Below are 17,045 nucleotides of genomic sequence, written 5' to 3'. Positions count from 1 at the left end.
CAGGACTTCAGATCCTCACAACTCTACGTTGGAATTTCTCTGAGTTTTTTGGTTTCTCTTAAACTTGATAAGAACTAAAAAAAAAATTGGTAGTATTTGAGGTCTTTACAGAGACGTCAGAGTTGAACTCACAATAATGAAGCAAAGGTTCATATCAGGGCCTGATCTCATTGCTGTGAGTAGAACCTGCAGGGACTCTAGGTTGGGTTTACTCTGAGTGCCTCCATTTTTCCTAAATTTTACAAAACAAAATTAAAAAACAATGTAACATGAATTTCTTTCCTTCTTAATATCTGTTTACACATTTGGAACTAGTGTGTTCAAGAAAACCAAATTAAAAGCACTGAGTTAGAACTTCTCTTTGATCATCTGTTTTTTAATTTAATCCAAAAACATTTGAATCACTCCTGTGAGGAAGCAGCTCAACATTTGGAGTTGATTATTAGACTGTTAAAATTCACACCTTTTCAGAGCTATTGAAGCAGGGTTTTACAGTTTTCTCACCTCTTTTGAAGGCAGCAGTGAACCCTGTAGTGGAATCTGTTGCTGTCCCAGGTCCTGAAAGCCTGAACTGCTGCAGCTGTGGTGCTGCAGCTGTCCAGGGTCCTGAAATTGGTTACTGACAGTTCTTCTGGCTTTCTGTTTTTATTTCAAGCAACAAGTTAGACATAAATAGAAAACTGACAGTAATAGAAAAAAAAATTGAAATATTTTTATTTTATTTTTTTTTCATTATTTTTAATGTGTTCAGTGTGTCATCTTTATTTTTTTATCCACGAAAACTCATTCGAAAATGCAAAACAGTAGACTGTGCAAGTTCTGCTACTGACTGTTATAAGCAAAAAAAAACAAAAGAAAAAAAACCATGACGTTTTACAACTCATTCAAACCTAATGCCACAGATTTCCAGCTCCGAAATCATAACAGAAACCATGGAATTAAAACAGCAAAACAGTCGCATCAAGCACAGGAATAATAAAGCTTTTAGTTTCAGGTCTTCATATGTTGCCTTAGGTTGGATGGTGAATTTCAGAAGGCTGTGATAAAAACAATGTATGATTTAAGTCTTTTGTGTGAATTTCAGGGACCTCCACATGAGATGAAGATATGACACATCATCCTTCTGGTGTGTGTTCTACCATGAAGAAGAGAAGGTACAAAAATGCACATACAGGACAACACAAACACAGTTTATTGTGTCTTTAGTGGTAATTTATGAAAGGAGTAAATGCATTGTCTGACTCCAGAGCAGACGCAGAGGTTATAACAGAACATTCACAGGAATTTAGACTTAAAAGGTTGTCTTCCAAATGTCGAGTAAAAGTCACAAGTTTACCTAAAAGTAATTCTCAGTATTGGGTATCAGATTAAGTTTTGACCAAGACGCTGTTGTTCACTTAAAAAATTCTGTAGTTTTAATTGATTCAACATTCAGATGGTGCCACGGTATCTCTTCAGATTGTTGCAGCTCTAGGATACAAGCTAAAAATGCCCATAAGTGTTCAAATTGGAGGAAAACAATGTATGTTTGTTAAATCTTAGGTGTTGGTATTTGAGATTAGACAGGATGATATCTGCTGAGGGATCAGGTAGTTTGAAAACTTCTGCAGTCTGAGCGGATAAACTCCAGACTGCAGCCTGAATAAGTTTTCCAAAACTTCCACTCTGTCTCACATTTCCACATAACACTAAATGGACTCTCTTTGTACTGTGTTGTTTTGAGAAGACAAAACTGAAACTGATCCGCACAGTTTAGAGAACAATCAATGGGGATTGGTGGGTTTTTTTCTGTGCAGCTCTCAGGTTTTGGATGCGACTGTTTGGCTCCCTGCAGTCAGTTATTTGCTCTGCTGGTTTGTTCTGTGGATCAGAGCCCAGACTCCATCAAGTCTGGTATCTATTGAGCGTATTTCTCACACCATGGCAGTGCTGAAACAGACTGAGTCAGCTGTGCTGTTTGAATAACTCATGTACTTTTGTGTGCGTGTCAGACTGAAGCTTTTAACTAATTCAACAGACAGCGAGTGAATCTTTAAAGCACAAAGGAGAGAGAAGATTTCTGCAGAGTTCGGCTTTAGAAAAGGGACGTTTCAGATATGTCACCCTACGGATGGCGCTATGATACAGCTAAAGAAAAAAAATCAGTCTCTCAATGTGCTCAAACATCGCTGTGCCATCCTTTCATGACATAGCGATGACATCAAAGCTCAACTGTTCCTCAGGTGTCTCTTGTTACAAGATGATCAGTGGTCAGTTTTCAACAGTGGTGTGTAAAAATCTGCGAACTCTGTTTCTGACCAAAGAAAATGTTCTCCATCAGGGGGCGATATGGGGAAAATATGTCAGGATTATTTTTAAGGCAGGATCAGGATCTGGATTTGATCAGGATTGCTTTTCACAATAAGACTGTTTTGACCTGCAGACAAATACAGAAGGAAGGAGGAAAAGAAGGAATGCAGAAAGGTAGGTGGTGAAGAGAAAAGAAGAAAGAAAGAAAGAAAGAAAGAAAGAAAGAAAGAAAGAAAGAAAGAAAGAAAGGATGGAAAGAAAGAAAGAAAGAAAGAAAGAAAGAAAGAAAGAAAGAAAAAGAAAGAAAGAAAGAAAGAAAGAAAGGAAGGAAAGAAGGAAGGAAGCAAGGAAAAATGAAAGTAAGGAACAAGAAATGAGGAGGAAAAGGGAAGGGAAAGGGTAGGAGAGAAGGAAAGAAGGAAAGTAGGATGGAGAGAAGAAAGGAAGAAAGAAAGAAGAGAATGAAGGAAAAAGGAAGCAAGAACTAAAGGTAGGAAGTAAGGTAGTAAGGGACAAGAAAGAAATAGGGTAGCAAAAAAGGGGAGGTAGACAGAAAGGAAGTAAGAAAGATAGGAAAGAAAAAAGACACCTTCGAAGAAAGGAAAGGACAGGAAAGGTAGGCAGGAAGGAGGAAGAGAAAAAGAGAAGAAGAAGGTATTAAGGAAGAAATAGAGGAAGAGGAAGATATGAAGGGAGGAAAGGAAAGGTAGATAGAAAAGGGCTGGTATGAAGAAAGACAAGGAAAAAAAAATATTTGCCCCCAAAATTTCTTTCTCTGTATTTTTCACTGTTTGATAACTTTAAACTTGCCGCGCATCCTCTGATGTTATTTTCTGGGTTCACTCTGGTTAGGTTTTTGCATGAGACAGACGTGTAAATGTTCTCATCATTTAGAGGAATTTGAAGACTTTTCAGAGTCCTTGTTCCAAGCACTGCTCCGCTGTGTAGATCAGTGGATGGTTCTGCTTTCTCAGGAGGCCTTATTTTGGGCTGCTCTCTTCCTGTTAGTCTTCTAACAGATCCACAAATCCAAACCTCAGAGTAAAGTTTGTTTAGAGAAATAACAGAGACTACACTCCCCCATCCCCAGCTCATCTCTTCTCAGAGACCCGCTTCAAGGCTTCAGTTTCCTATAGACAGTTTGAAGGATGTGATAATAATCGGTGTGTTGAATGCTGAGAGCAGCAGATTAGTTCATTAATACCAGCAGATGTTTGTAATCTCAGAGGATTAACTGTTGTTTGTGTTTCAGTGACAGCAGGTCGTGATTCAGCAGAAATCAGATTAACCTGCAGTCAGCTGATTAAAGTCTCTCCTGAGCAAACAGCAGGATGAAGCACTTCCTTTCTCTGCTCTTTCCCCTCCAGTTTTAGCTTTGCCATCTTTTCTCTTTTTCCATTCAGTCTTCTATCACTTCATCTCTCTTAGAGCGGCACTCTGTGCTCCCAGAGGGCTTGAGTGGGCAGATTTTCTCCATCTCTCTCCTGTCGAGGCAGCAGAGAGGGTGGAGACTGGAGGAGACAAAATCTCAATTGCTGCAAATACGTTTTTGATCTGCAAGTTTTCAGGGGACGCATTTTTTTTTAGAGCATCTGCTCTCGCGCCCTGATTCGACGCCCACATGTCAGATTTATCCTCAGAGTTTCCAGAAGGTCAAGTGTGGGGCAAGCTAACGGCTGTTTCTGACCATAAATTAGAAAATCAGATCATTTTACAAGACTTATAGATCTTCAGGCAGAGAGAAACTGTTGCAGCATCTTCTGTTGGCAGAAAATGACCTTTTGTAGCAGCCAGTGAAAATTATACTGGAGCTGTAAGTTTAATGAGCTGAATTAAGCACCTATTTATAAGCAGGTAACCAGGCACAGAGCCAGGAACAGAGGATGACACCAGGAGCTGCTTAGAAGAAAAGTCTCTTTATACAAAGAGCTGAATAATACATGTCACATGTACAAGAGGTGCACATGAGGTGTGCAGCTTTTACAGCTTTTACATTTGTTTGTATCTTTGGTTTTCATCTTTCACATCTTTCACAACTTCTGGATACTTGGCGGTTACTGACTGGTTTTAGCTTTATACATTGTTTTTATTGTATTCAACTAAGTCTATAAATTTAAGTAAATTGCAAAAACGGATGCTTTTTTGGTTCACACATTTTTTTTAATTATTATTCTGATGGCTTGTTTTTGTAACAAAAAAATAGAGTGGGTATTTGCTTTATTAACATTAACCCAGACATCTACACAGAGGATCATGTATGGGGCGATGAATAAATAACACAGTATGGATACAGAGATTTCTAATTTTAGAAATAGTGCGCTTTGTACAGGGTTGAGATTGATCTGGACATTTTGACTGAGCCATAATTTATATAAGATTTCCACTTTAAATAATTATCAATTATAACAACTTAAAATTGATTTTGTGTTTCAATTTCAACTTCATTTATTCCAGTATTATAGCTACGATATTTCATTTCATTCCCCATCCCACCAATGTTTTGTTTCAGTCTCAATATGAGGGTCCAATGTCACATTTATAATCAAAAATAGTACTACTAGGCTTGATATGAGTCACATTTAAGTCCATAAAAATATCTTAATCAAAGATATCATAGGACAAAAGTGACAGCTGAACTGATTTAACCTACTAATGGCATGAAAAACATTTACTTTGCAGGTTTCTTAAAATATAAATGTCTGAGTTCACGAAACCAAACAAGCACATTTTTCTTATCCCTATGTAATTCAGGCATGATTTTTCTCTTTAAATGTTTTGAAATGAAACGTTTTTTTGGACTTTCTCGGGTAAGAACATGTTCTACTGAAAACTAGGTGCGTAATTTCCTCGCAGCAATTGCTGGGTGTTGAAATGCTGGGCCCTAACTCTAACCTTAACCCCTAACCCTACCAGCTAATTTATAACCTTAGTACCCCTTGTGACATCATCAGCTGTGAGGTTTCCATGGTGACAGATTATCTCCATTCATTTTAATGGGCCAAAAGTTTTGGGAAAATGCTGAATATTTTAAAAAGAACAGTAGTTAAAAACAGGAAACACGTGCATAGTTTTTTCTGTACATGATGAACATTTTGAGGTTTAAATGGTGAAAATCTGTGAAAATTTGAAGGAGGAGTGACAAACCAAAACAGCAAACCAACAAAAATAAGTAGACGTTTTTTAATAGGCTCTGTCGTGGAGGAGTCTAGGGGCTGAACTGGCCTGCCTGCTGTCAGGACTTGTCACTGTGTGGAGACATTTGGAACATCATGAACTGAAACATGACGGCAAAAGGCTGTCTTAAAACAAAATGTTTTATTACTGAATCTATGTCTTAAATGATTTTCAAATCATTGATTTCTGTTTTTACCAAAATGTTACACAACTTCAAAATTTTCACAGAATTGGGGTTGTAATTCAGAAAATCTTTCAAAATAAAAAGGCACTTTGTTTTTTTTTGAAGAAAAAAACCTGTTGACATAATGAAGGCCTGTGTGAGGAGCCTGAATGTTTTCACAGTCATGAGTAAATCCTGAGAGATCCAGGAGGGATTGTCATCTGCTCCTTGTATCCATGAACACGCCTCTCTCCTCAGACACCACAAGTGTTAACGTCTCCTGTCCTCGCGGATCCTCTCCACCTCAGATTGCATCTCTGCACACTGCCAGCAGATTGCTGGGTCCCCCCCTGGGGGGGGCGGCTGATTGGCAGGCTCCTTAATTGCGACCACCTCTTTGTGAATAATAGATGCTCATCTCGCTAAGTGGAGTGATTAAATATTAAGCAGGCGAGCAGAGGAACATGCAACACAAGTCTATTTTTGGACAGCACATGACCAGGAAACAAACTGGAGGGAGAGAAATGAAAGAGCTCAGCAGGGGGTTTGTGTCGTTTACATTTAGCTCCAGGCCGTCAGATTAACCCTCGTCTGAAATATCCCCACAGGATGAATGAACAAAGCCCTCCTAACCTACATCCTCAAATATCCAAAAATATTCTAAACTTTTAGACCACAAATATAACTTTGCTCAGGAATTGAGCCTGTGTGTGTGTGTGTGTGTCACCCCATGTTTAGTGACAGAGATAGGATTGTTCTGTGCTCTCTCACACCTGGTTCAGGATAGAAATAGAGACCACAGCGTTACTGACGACGACGGGGGCATTGGGACAACCCCTGTTTAAAAAGGCTTCATTGTGTGTGTCAGTGTGGTTAAGAGGGACGGTGTGTTTGTGTGCGTATGAAGACCACTGTCGCTCCATTTCCTGAACAATAGATTGGCCCTGGCAGCGCTTGTTGGACGTGTCAGAAGAGTTTGTAATTCAGCAGTTTCTGAACTTTTTTCTTTGTTGACTTGCCACAAAAAGGCTTTCTTGAAAAGGAAAAGAGGCTGCAGTGACATGCTCACATGTTGGTGAAGGACCATGACTTAAGAAGTGGTTTCAGTCATCATTGTTATTCTTATTGTTGAGTCCTCCTTCATAAGTCTGTACAGGGGGAGCCAGTAAGATCTGGTCATGGTTACCACGTGGTTTGGGTGATGCCACCATTGCTTCTTTCCGTTCCTTATTTGACCCTGTTTTTCCCTAACATGTCAGATTTTTTTCTGTGTTTTCTTCTCCACTCTCTGGGGATGTGTTTGGAGAAGGCTGTGGTGTGTTTCTCACAGTAGAATACAGAGTTTACCTGTGGCTGTGTTGCTGTTGTTGACCGTTTTTTGTTTTTGTTTTGTTTTTTTACAACTAACTTCCAACATCATCTTCTAAACATCCCAATCCCAACTGAGAGACACCTTCCTGGACTACAACATCCAACAAACCAAGGGGCTGGAGCCTGGAGCCCCTGAGTTCCGGATGAGGCCCTGGATCACCACTTGGACCCTTGGAGCTTAGAAGCCATTGTGTACCAAATATATATATGTAGTGCTAAGTACTTGGCCCTTTGCACCCACGCTTAAGCCCCCTCACCCCAATCGACTACACCAAAAAGCCTCAGCCAAAGAAACCTCATGCCTTTAGTGGAGGGAAATAGATTTTTCCATGCCCCTGGTAGTCGGAAAACAAGCAGCAGCGTGGGTTACTGTTGAGTCTGGCTTGGGAGCAAGTGCCGAGTGAGAAGTGATCTGCAGAGGTTGGCCCTTTGGGGCCACTCTGCCGTGAGCTCTTTCTTACAGCTGAAATACACCAGATCTGTCTGCAGTCCGACTCCACTCCGTCACTGGAATGGATCAGATAGGTTTCCATTCAAGACAATATGTCAACTTACACTGGATCTGTCCCATTACAGTCCGTCTGCATGGCTGGTCAATCATGTTGCAGGTACAGTGCAAAAAATAGAATCTTAAGACTTCAGCTGTGACTCTGTCTGGGACAGTGGTCCACCTACATCAAGGAATTTGGACCATTAGCAGATCCATCTAAACATTATTCACAGGACATACCTGACTCCTGGGTAGTCCCAACTGTACATTATGCTCTTCAAAAGCACTGAGAACTTTCTTCCATATGATGTGGGAGTGTCCTGGGGTTATAGACTTCTGCGCTATGGTTGTGAGAGGAACTCTCAACTCTTCTGGTGACGGTTATTCTCCCCTCCCCATCAGTGCTACCGTTGAACGATGCATCCCAACTTCAGCTAAGGACTATACAGAAACGTGTCTTCTTCGCTGGTCTAACAGCAGCCAAGAAGCTGTTAGCCTTGAGGTGGAAGCCCCCTCACACGCTGTCAATTCGCCCAATGGGCTCTCACATTTTTACACATTGTATACCTTGAACAATTTACTGCTCGGCTGCATGGTGCAAGGGACGATAATGTTGATATGTGGTCGCACATTGCTGAGAAGATTAAGGAGTTGGTCTGATATACCTAAGGCTTTGTCACGGAATCACTTGTTGATTTTTGCTCTAGTTTTGATTTTTGTACCTGTCTGCTAGTTTTTGTTGGACCTGGATGGGTGGGAAGGGGTGGGTTTTTTGTTTTGTTTTCCCTAGCTACCTGTCACTATTCAGGTGGTTTTAATCTCTGACTCAGATTGGCAATAAATAAAGAAAACACAGAAAAAATAAAATCTTACCAAGGGTAAAAGAAATGTGCTTTAATTAAGACATTATTCTAATCTTGACAAGCACATTTATCTTGATTTTTTTCTACTTCTTATGAAGTAATTTAGATCTTATTTTGTCTTTAAATAACTTGAAATAAGACATTTTTCTGGACTAGTCAGGTGATAGGGGCTCTTGTCAAATCTAAAATGACATTTTATTGAAAAGTAAAACAAAACAACATGTCAAAATCGGTTCGTTTTTAGCTTGACTATGATGATAAATGGACATAATGAGCGGCGCCAGACCAGGAGTCAACAGGTTGGAGAGGCCTATCAATGGAGAGGGAAGCACTGGAACTTTTCGATCTCACGACTCTAGCTGTCTGTCAGTCACACAACATGACGGACTGAACTCACAGCTGGTGTGATTTGACAAACGCAGCCAACAAGCAACAGAACGGAGTCAGACTGCAGGCATATCTGGTGTATTTGATGCGTTAGTTGTATCACATCTAATTCTTAGAAACCTTTTTTGAACAAACAGTTTTCAATATTTGATCCTATCCTGAGCTTCATTCTGATTAGATTAAAGCCTGACCAACCTACTCACTAACTATCCTCTAAATTTAAACAATCTCTTCTTCTGCATACTTCATTCGCCATGAGTCCTCGCCGGCAGGGAAACACCCGCATTAAGGAAGAATAATGCTTAATTATTCACCATTTTTCAACAGCAGACATAATTTGAACAGAAATATCTCTAGTTTTGCTCTGGGCTGAAACATCAGTGTGCTGCAGATGAATCTGGAGACCTTTGTGGTAATCTTACAGTCGTCCCATTAAAGAGACACCTGCAGAGAGAAAGGAAAAAACAGCTCCAACCTAAAGCAGGATAAATGACTCCAGTCCAGTTTGGTACTGGTGGAGAAGAAAAGAAATGTGTGATCTCCTCTTTCAAACTATCTATGTGATTGAGCTTTAAGGTCTCAAATGAAAGATCTGTGCAGAGAAATCTCAGAAAATGACGTTGGTGTTGCTCTTTGTCTTTTTTCTCTTGCATTAGAAAAAGTCTCCTTTACTGTTTGGAATTTTATTTCTTAGATTTTGTATAGCTCCTTTTTTAAAAATACAGATCATGATTATGAGCGTATCCCTGCATGGCGTTTAAGTCTCTTCTTCTTTTTTACCTCCTCTCAAACAGCTTCAGTGTGAGTTTGCAGTAACCGCTCTGACACACAGTAGGGGGTCTGTGAGCTCAGTTAAACCCTGACAAATGAATGCAGAGTGTGTGAGCAGGAGTCCTGTCAGCAGATCCTCGGGGTCCTGTTCTCTCCATCAGCAGAGCAGATTTTTAATCAACAGCAGCTGTACGGCTGGATGTGTCTGCTCGGTTTGGAATGAGCCAGTCTCTGCAGAGCTGAAACATCATAAACTAGCCCTTCAACACCAGAATTAGCTTTTAGTTAAACTAATTAAGACTCTGTTTGGCAAATAAACTTTGATTCCTCCACAGTTTGAGGCTGAATGGGCCCAGACTGCTGGCGATAAGCATTAGATGAGCCAGAAAGCTTCCCCTCTGCCGTTAGGGACCATGGAGCTGAGAAGAGAGAGCAGCCAGAGGCTTCCTGCCAGGTGAAGATGAGCTGGAGCATCACTAAATGAAAACCTGTACCTTGATCCAGGAAAAAAAAACAAAGCTAATGCAAACTAACTCTGTTGTCATGCTTTAGACTAAGAGTGATCCACTGCGGTCAAAGCTGTTTCTGGTGTTTTGAAACAGTTTCAACCAGTGACCGCAGGAACGCGGGTACAAATCTAGTTCTGGGGGATAAATTGACCCTTGAAAATAGCCCTACCTGGGGGTGGTACTTTTCAGAGAAGCAGAACCTTCAAGTTGAATGTATCTGATTGGTTGAGCAGCCACAGTATTGGTCCAGCTGTGATGGACTTGGCTTAATACCTTTAATACCTTTAACATTGGTCTTCTTTGAGCCTGACAGTGTGAATTTGTCTCCGTCAGCTCCCGGTGTTCCAGTTTAAAGTGTGACCCTGCAAAGTAGAGACCGTCAGCTGAATGTGTCAGTGGATATCCGGCTTACAACAGCTGTTTAAACATGATATAAATCTGTTTGAGAAGGATGCATCCTACTAAAAGTCCTTAATCAACAGGCTCCTTCTGGAGCTCAAATACGGCTCCATCTCTGCCATCTACATGCTTACAATTGGGGAGTGCTCAGTCTGCTGTTACTTCGCTCGAAGCTGTCCAGGACTTTTAGAAACAGCTTCCACTAGCTTTAGACGGCTTTGTCTCAAGTGCTTGTCTCCTTTTAGGAGTCAACAAATCCATCTGCAGAGAAATAAAGCACCATCAAGAGTGTCATCCTTGTTGAAAGGCCTTGTTGTTGTCTAACTGCCCTCTACTGGTCTGGCATTGTGGTGCAATTACTTTTTTTTCTCCATATATTACTGACCCGATTGATATTTGGTCGAAACACAGATAGTTCTTCCTCTGTCCTTTTCTAAATGAAGCTTTATATTCAACTGTTTCTGTCCGCCAGGTCTGCTCAGATGGCTCAGTACAGCTCTGGGGGCCCAGCAGATTTGTGAAACCCTCTCCACCCAGGAGCATGGATTTTAATATCATTACTTCACGTTTAACCCCTCTGCTTCACTTTCTGCAGCTCCACAAGTTGAAAGAGATCAGAGAGGAGCCTGGATGTATTCGGTTGATTCACTTTCCTCCCAGGGGAGCCTGTCCGTGAATCGATGGAACGGCAAAGGCTGTAAAACACCATAAAGAGTATCCACAGGGAGTCATCAATCAGGGGCTGAGGGGTGTGAAGCACTCCTGAGGAAGAGAGGGTGGGGGAGGAGCGGCTGGAAGAGGAGTGCAGGAGGTCTCTGATGGGCAATCCTGATTTCAACAGTCCTCATCCTCTCAGTTTCCCCATCATTTCGTTCAGTTAAAGCAAAAATACAAGGACAAAAACACAGGAGCAGACGAGGCCACATTCAGAGCTGTATTAGCCTAAATTTTTATCATCAACATGCATGACGCTGGATGGTGACGGCTAAAGAAAGAGGACCCAGGTGGTAAAGGGTGCTTGAAGGAGGACACAGTGTAAACCATCTCTCTGATGTGCTGTTCTGTTTTATCTCCTCAAAATGTGATCTGCAAAAGGTTAACTCAAGGTTTGCAGTATCTCTCACCCTCAGTCCTGCTCATTTTAGCAGAATCGTGTGGGTTTTCACGCTTTTCTCAGCTGGTTTGAGTGACAGCATCAGGACCTGAAACGACACGGAGGAGACAGAGAAACCAGTAATCGTACGAGCACTTGACGCTGGGAGGTGTTCTCTATCTCCCATTCTATTTCTCCCTCCTGCAGTCACAGTACTGTTGTTCTGGGAGCTTCTGAGGGAATCTAAAACGCCCCTGTGTAAAGATTTTGTTTCCCTACTGCGCCTTCAGGAGCCAGTGATAAGCAACCAGCCTTCCCGGTGAAGGTGAGGAGGGCAGGTTTCTGATTTATTTTGACGTTCTTTCATCCCGTTGGCCTCTTGTCAGGTTTGTCATCTCTGCACTGCCTGAGCTGTATTTCAGGTTCGGTGTTTTTTACAGCGGGCCTGTGGTTCCTGCTCCTGTCTAATGAGCCATCTGGGCATGGCGCTGTACTTTGGCACCAAAGTCACACACGTCCTCTGAGGGATGACACCACCGCTCACAGCCTCAAACCTGACAAAAGGCATGCTGGGTGAGAGCGGGTTGTTGATGCTGCTGCAGTGCAGGTTTGAGGTTTGCTGTGCTAAAACGGAGCTGCTGTGAGAATTCTTGCCTTCCTGACCCGACCTGTCACGTCTGACTTGTTAAATACATGTAACACACAAATCCTCCTTAGGGGTTACAGGAGGCGTGCAGAAACAGCAAAGAGCTGACATGGTGCTGCCTTGACTAACCTGAACCTGGCTTCTTCTCTTCTCTGTTTTTTTTTTGCTGACATATCAAATGAGCCATTGAAGCTTTTTATTAGTCTTTAAACAGCAAATCAAGACATGAAGTCATAACGGCATGTTCAGAGAGTCAATGTGTTCCTGAATCTCAGACTAAAGAGTGGCTTGATGGCACTTATTTTTGTGTCCCATATTTTCACTATCACTGTCGCTTTTACAACTTGAAACATGGCAGTATTAGAGTTTCCTATCCCAAACATGATCTCGATTTGAATGATCTTTTAAGGTTTCTGAGTCCCTCTGTGGCATCAAAGATTTCAGGACCAAAGCAAAGTCTGGAAAAAAAGCTTCAAAGCCGAGGTTACTGTAATTACCCGTGAACTGAGGCACTATAACTCATCCCCAGACTTTAATCTCTTTGTTTTTGCCTCTTTATGTCTTTCATAACCATTTCAACACGTTGTCTATTTAGCATAATAACTCTGGAGCAGGCCGTTTGTTGTAATGTGGAGCTCTAAACGCTCCTTTCAGAGACATAAATCTGTCTGATGTTTCCACGTCTGCAGACATCAGGTCACTGTAAACACTCCGTCACACTCTGTGTGTGTATGTGTGTTTACCTAATGGAGCGGTGTATTACCCTGTCTTTAATGCAAATACACAACCCTGCTGAGGTTTGTAACCCGATGATATGCATGGTAATGTCAGTGGAAGTTGTTGTTGGTTAATGTGTGCAGGGCGTGCAGCTTACTCGCCCATTAGCAGCAGGAAATAGAGTCATTCTGTGGCCCTGCTCTCGGTCTGCTCTCAGTCTGCTCTGTATGTAGATGAATGCTGCTGGTTAATGTGCTCCAGTTAGGTCTCAGTGTTTGTCTCCATTCACAGACAAAGAGGTGAATGACTGTGTGTGAGCCGCATGATGAGATGTATAACTGATATCTCACTTTGCTGCACACGCTGAGAAGAGGTAAATACATAAATAATGAAAAAGAGCCGTGGGTGAGCTGTAATACAACGTTCAATCAGAGTAACACAGAGAGCTCACTAAGTAGATGTAAATGGAGTTACATCAAGATAAAAAAAAAGCAGCTCATGGTATGACATTGATGCTTCAGTGCCACCTGCCAATCCCTCAGAGACACCTGCTATTCCTCAGTGACACCTGCCAATTGTACTCTGACACCTGCCGATCTGTGTCACTAACTGAGTGTCAAGTGTCACTGTGGGATTGACAAGTGTCACTGGGCAATTGGAAGGTGCCAATGTGCAATTGGCAAGTGCCACTGTGAGATAAGCAGGTGTTCCTGAGCAATTGGCATATGTCACCAATGAAGTGGCATAAGTCACTAAGTGATTGGCAGGTGTTGCTGAGTAATTAGCAGGTGTCACTGAGCAAATGTCAGCTGTCACTGACGGAATAGCAGGTGTCAGTGAGCAAATGGCAGGTGTCGCTGAATAATTAGCAGGTGTCACGGAGCAAATCGCAGTTGTCACTGATGGAATGGCAGGTGTCACTGAGTGATTGGCAGGTATTGCTGAACCTTTGGCAGGTGTCACTGGGAGACTGTCAGGTACCACTGAGTGATTGGCATGTGTCACCAAAGGAGGTCAATATTTTTGCATTAACCTCAGGATCTTTCAAGAAATTCAAAATAGGGCTTCCTGCGTTTATTGCCAACAGCAATGATGTATAAGTTCTGCTTGTGCAACTCAGCAATCCTGCAAAGTTTGAAGACAGACAGAAAGCCTTTTTGCCATCAGGATGTCAGACAGATTTCTGTAGAGATTTTGATTTTTTGGGGCTATGGTCTTAAACTTTTGATCAGCTGATGAACAGCCTTTTTTCCATGAATTACTGAGTCTCTCTTCTTTGTCTCTTGTAAAAAACTGTGCACTTGTTAGGACAACCTATGTTCAAATGTGCAGAGGATGACCTAAAATGATGATTGTCAATGTTTCTAACAGGACTAAAGCTTTGACTTTTATGCAGACTCTGATCAAAGGTGTCACACTTTGAATCCGTGTCCTGCTGGTCTCCAGAGACGGCGAATAGATCAGGGGTCATGGAGTGAAACCTCAGCTAATGCTGACAGCAGATTCATGCCCATTCTCCTGGACCCCTGACAGAGGCGTTTTAATAAACCACATAATTGCAGGATGTCAGGGGGGAACAGGGGTCGCTGCTAAGAAGGAGCAGCTTTGATTTGAGCTGTGTCGCCATGACACGACTCGAGCCGGTTCCACAGGCTCTAAATCACGCCGCAGTGAGATCAGCGTGCGCTGAATACCAGATAAAAATCACAGCAAGCTTCAAAGGCTGACATTTAGCTGCAGCGGCTCCACCAACGTCCTTGATGGATCTGTGTTTGTATGAGTCAGACACATGGATAATGCAACAGATTCCTCCTCTGGCGCTTTGTGTCTGGAAGCGATTCTCAATCAGCAGATCGATAAGTGACAGGCGTTGGATAAATGTGTTATCACGGCAGGCTGCTGTACACACACATCCCTGACACGGCCTGAGATGATGTTTTTTTCAAACACCTTTTAGGGGGAAACTGTGTTTTTGTGCTTCCTTCAGGGTCACTTTTTGTCCTCTTTTTATTTTCACATCTGTGTGAGCTCAAACTCAATGATTCACCTGTTTATCTCAGCCATGTGTCATTTTCTTGCTTAATCCTCAGGGTGGATGCCAAAGCACATAAGCTGCTGGTTAAACCCTTCCTTTATTGCTTATTGTTCTGTGTATTTCAAACTTCAGAGCCACACATCTACTCTCAGGTGCTCCCGTTAATCTCGAGCTGTCTTCTCTACAATCAGCTTAATTCCACAAAGTCGTCATTGAGTTTCAGTGAGAGCTGCACAAGTGGAATTGCATGAGTGTTTGTATCTCCTCATTAATCAAGCGTATCCCGCTGATCTCTGATTTTCTTTGGCTAAAGGCCTCTCAGAAAGCAGAGCTATTACCTAAAAATACATCCCTGAAGTGGACACTTCACTGATTGGCATTAGAGTGGACCTTTTCAAACCTGTCGTGCATCTTCTTGTGTCCTTGCTAGAAATCAAACTCAGCCACAAAATGCCGCTCAAAGGATAAAAATAACAACAGAAATAGACCGTAATTACCAAGTCACATGACACTTCAAGCTTTTATACACTGTCCAACAGTTTTATAGTCTTAAAGTACAAATGTTTGTCCTGATGTTGCTGTTCTACTTTAGTTTGAAACTGTATGTTCAGCACAGTAAACTCATATCAGTATGAGCCACACTGCATAAAAACTGAAATCTTATCAAGTGTTTTTGTTTTGTTTAAGTAAAAATTGTTTTTTTAAACTTAAAATGAGACATATTCAACTGGTCAGTCCAGAAAAAATGTCTTGTTTTAAGTTGTGTAAAGACAAAAATGAAGTCTAAAATAAAAATCTGCCAATGGAATAAAAAAACGCTCTAAAATTTTCTTGAAACTGAAAAAATATCTTAATACAAGTAACTTTTCTCTTCTTAATTGTCAGATTTTTTTAACCTGTTACAGGCAATTCTGACCTCATTTTTGTCTTTTAACAATTTGAAATAACACATTTTTATTGGACTGGTTAGGTGAATGTGGCTCATATTAAGTATAAAAAGCCATTTTCTACTGATAAATAAAACAAATCACAAATCATTTTTCCAGTATGTTTTAATGCAACATCAATTTCTAACTTAAGAATAATATTTACACAACTCTAAAACTCTCCTCTGGTTTTGATGTTACATGAAAATATTGAAAATATTGCAATGTTGTATTTGGTGTTTTTGCAAATCTATGTCGTGTTACTTCAGTGTTCTTTCAGTTAGTTTGTCAGAGCACCAGGTGACAACCTGTGTTCCTAACCCCTGTTTCCACCAGGTGGTCTGGTATGGATTGGTACTGTTTGTTACAGGTTGGATAGGCAAAGCCTGATCCTGTTTGCATATCCACAATCACCCATGATCTTCTTGGTAGGTGGGGTGTAAGCCGGATGCTGATAGCCCCCCGTCTTCTTTGAGACTGGCATGTAGCTCTTTGTTGCAAAGTGCAATCAGGCTTAGTTTCAGAGAAGGCTGTGTGCTACTGTCACATGGGAAGTGATGATTTTTCTGACCATTCACTGGACTACAGTGTGTCTAGCTCCACCTTCTGGGGTCAGATTGTTATGTCTGGCACCCAAACAGAGGGGTACCAAAAAGTGGAATGGTATGGATTGGTAATTTGGGGACCTGTCTCAGTTTTAGTCAAAGGAAACACCACAATATACATGCCGTATGAGACAAACCAAACTGAAACAAGGCTTTAAAAGAGGGGGTATTGTGCTTTCAGAATGTTTGTAAACATGAATTTTAAGTACCAATTCTGGATGTTCAGACTGAGTGTATAAGGATGGTCAAACCTCTGCATTTTCATATGTTGTAGGAATCCCTCAATCTGTAAAGTGATTGAAACATCCATTTCTACTACAAACCTTCAGAGAGGTAGGGAAAAGTGGAGCCTTAAAACAAAGTATTTGAGATAGAGTTTGAAATAAGGGTTTCCAAAACACTACTGAGAAAAAAAAAAAAAAAAAAAAATATATATATATATATATATATATATATATATATATATATATATATATATATATATATATATATATATATATATATATATATATATATAAAAAAGCACCCAAGTCATCTTTGCTATTATTGTTGCTTTTCTATGGACCCTTTTTGTGTAACAGGGATGATTAACTTTGTTTTGTGAGCT

The 17,045-nt window shown here is 41.1% G+C and overlaps 1 long non-coding RNA gene across 1 annotated transcript in view; it reads left to right on the top strand.

The window, feature by feature from the left end:
- Positions 1-17,045, top strand: part of LOC141788278 (uncharacterized) — a 31,176-nt gene that overhangs the window by 1,993 nt on the left and 12,138 nt on the right. Inside the window, exon 2 of the long non-coding RNA XR_012598124.1 lies at positions 1,085-1,154. This is a non-coding gene — a long non-coding RNA (uncharacterized LOC141788278). The remainder of the gene's footprint in view (positions 1-1,084; positions 1,155-17,045) is intronic.

This window comes from Halichoeres trimaculatus, unplaced genomic scaffold (assembly GCF_033239565.1).
Source record: "Halichoeres trimaculatus isolate MK-OKI-2021-1 unplaced genomic scaffold, fHalTri1.1 fHalTri1_scaffold_3, whole genome shotgun sequence".
Lineage (NCBI taxonomy): Eukaryota > Metazoa > Chordata > Actinopteri > Labriformes > Labridae > Halichoeres > Halichoeres trimaculatus.
The sequence above is the reverse complement of the archived record's forward strand: the minus strand, read 5'-3'. Positions and strand labels throughout refer to the sequence as shown.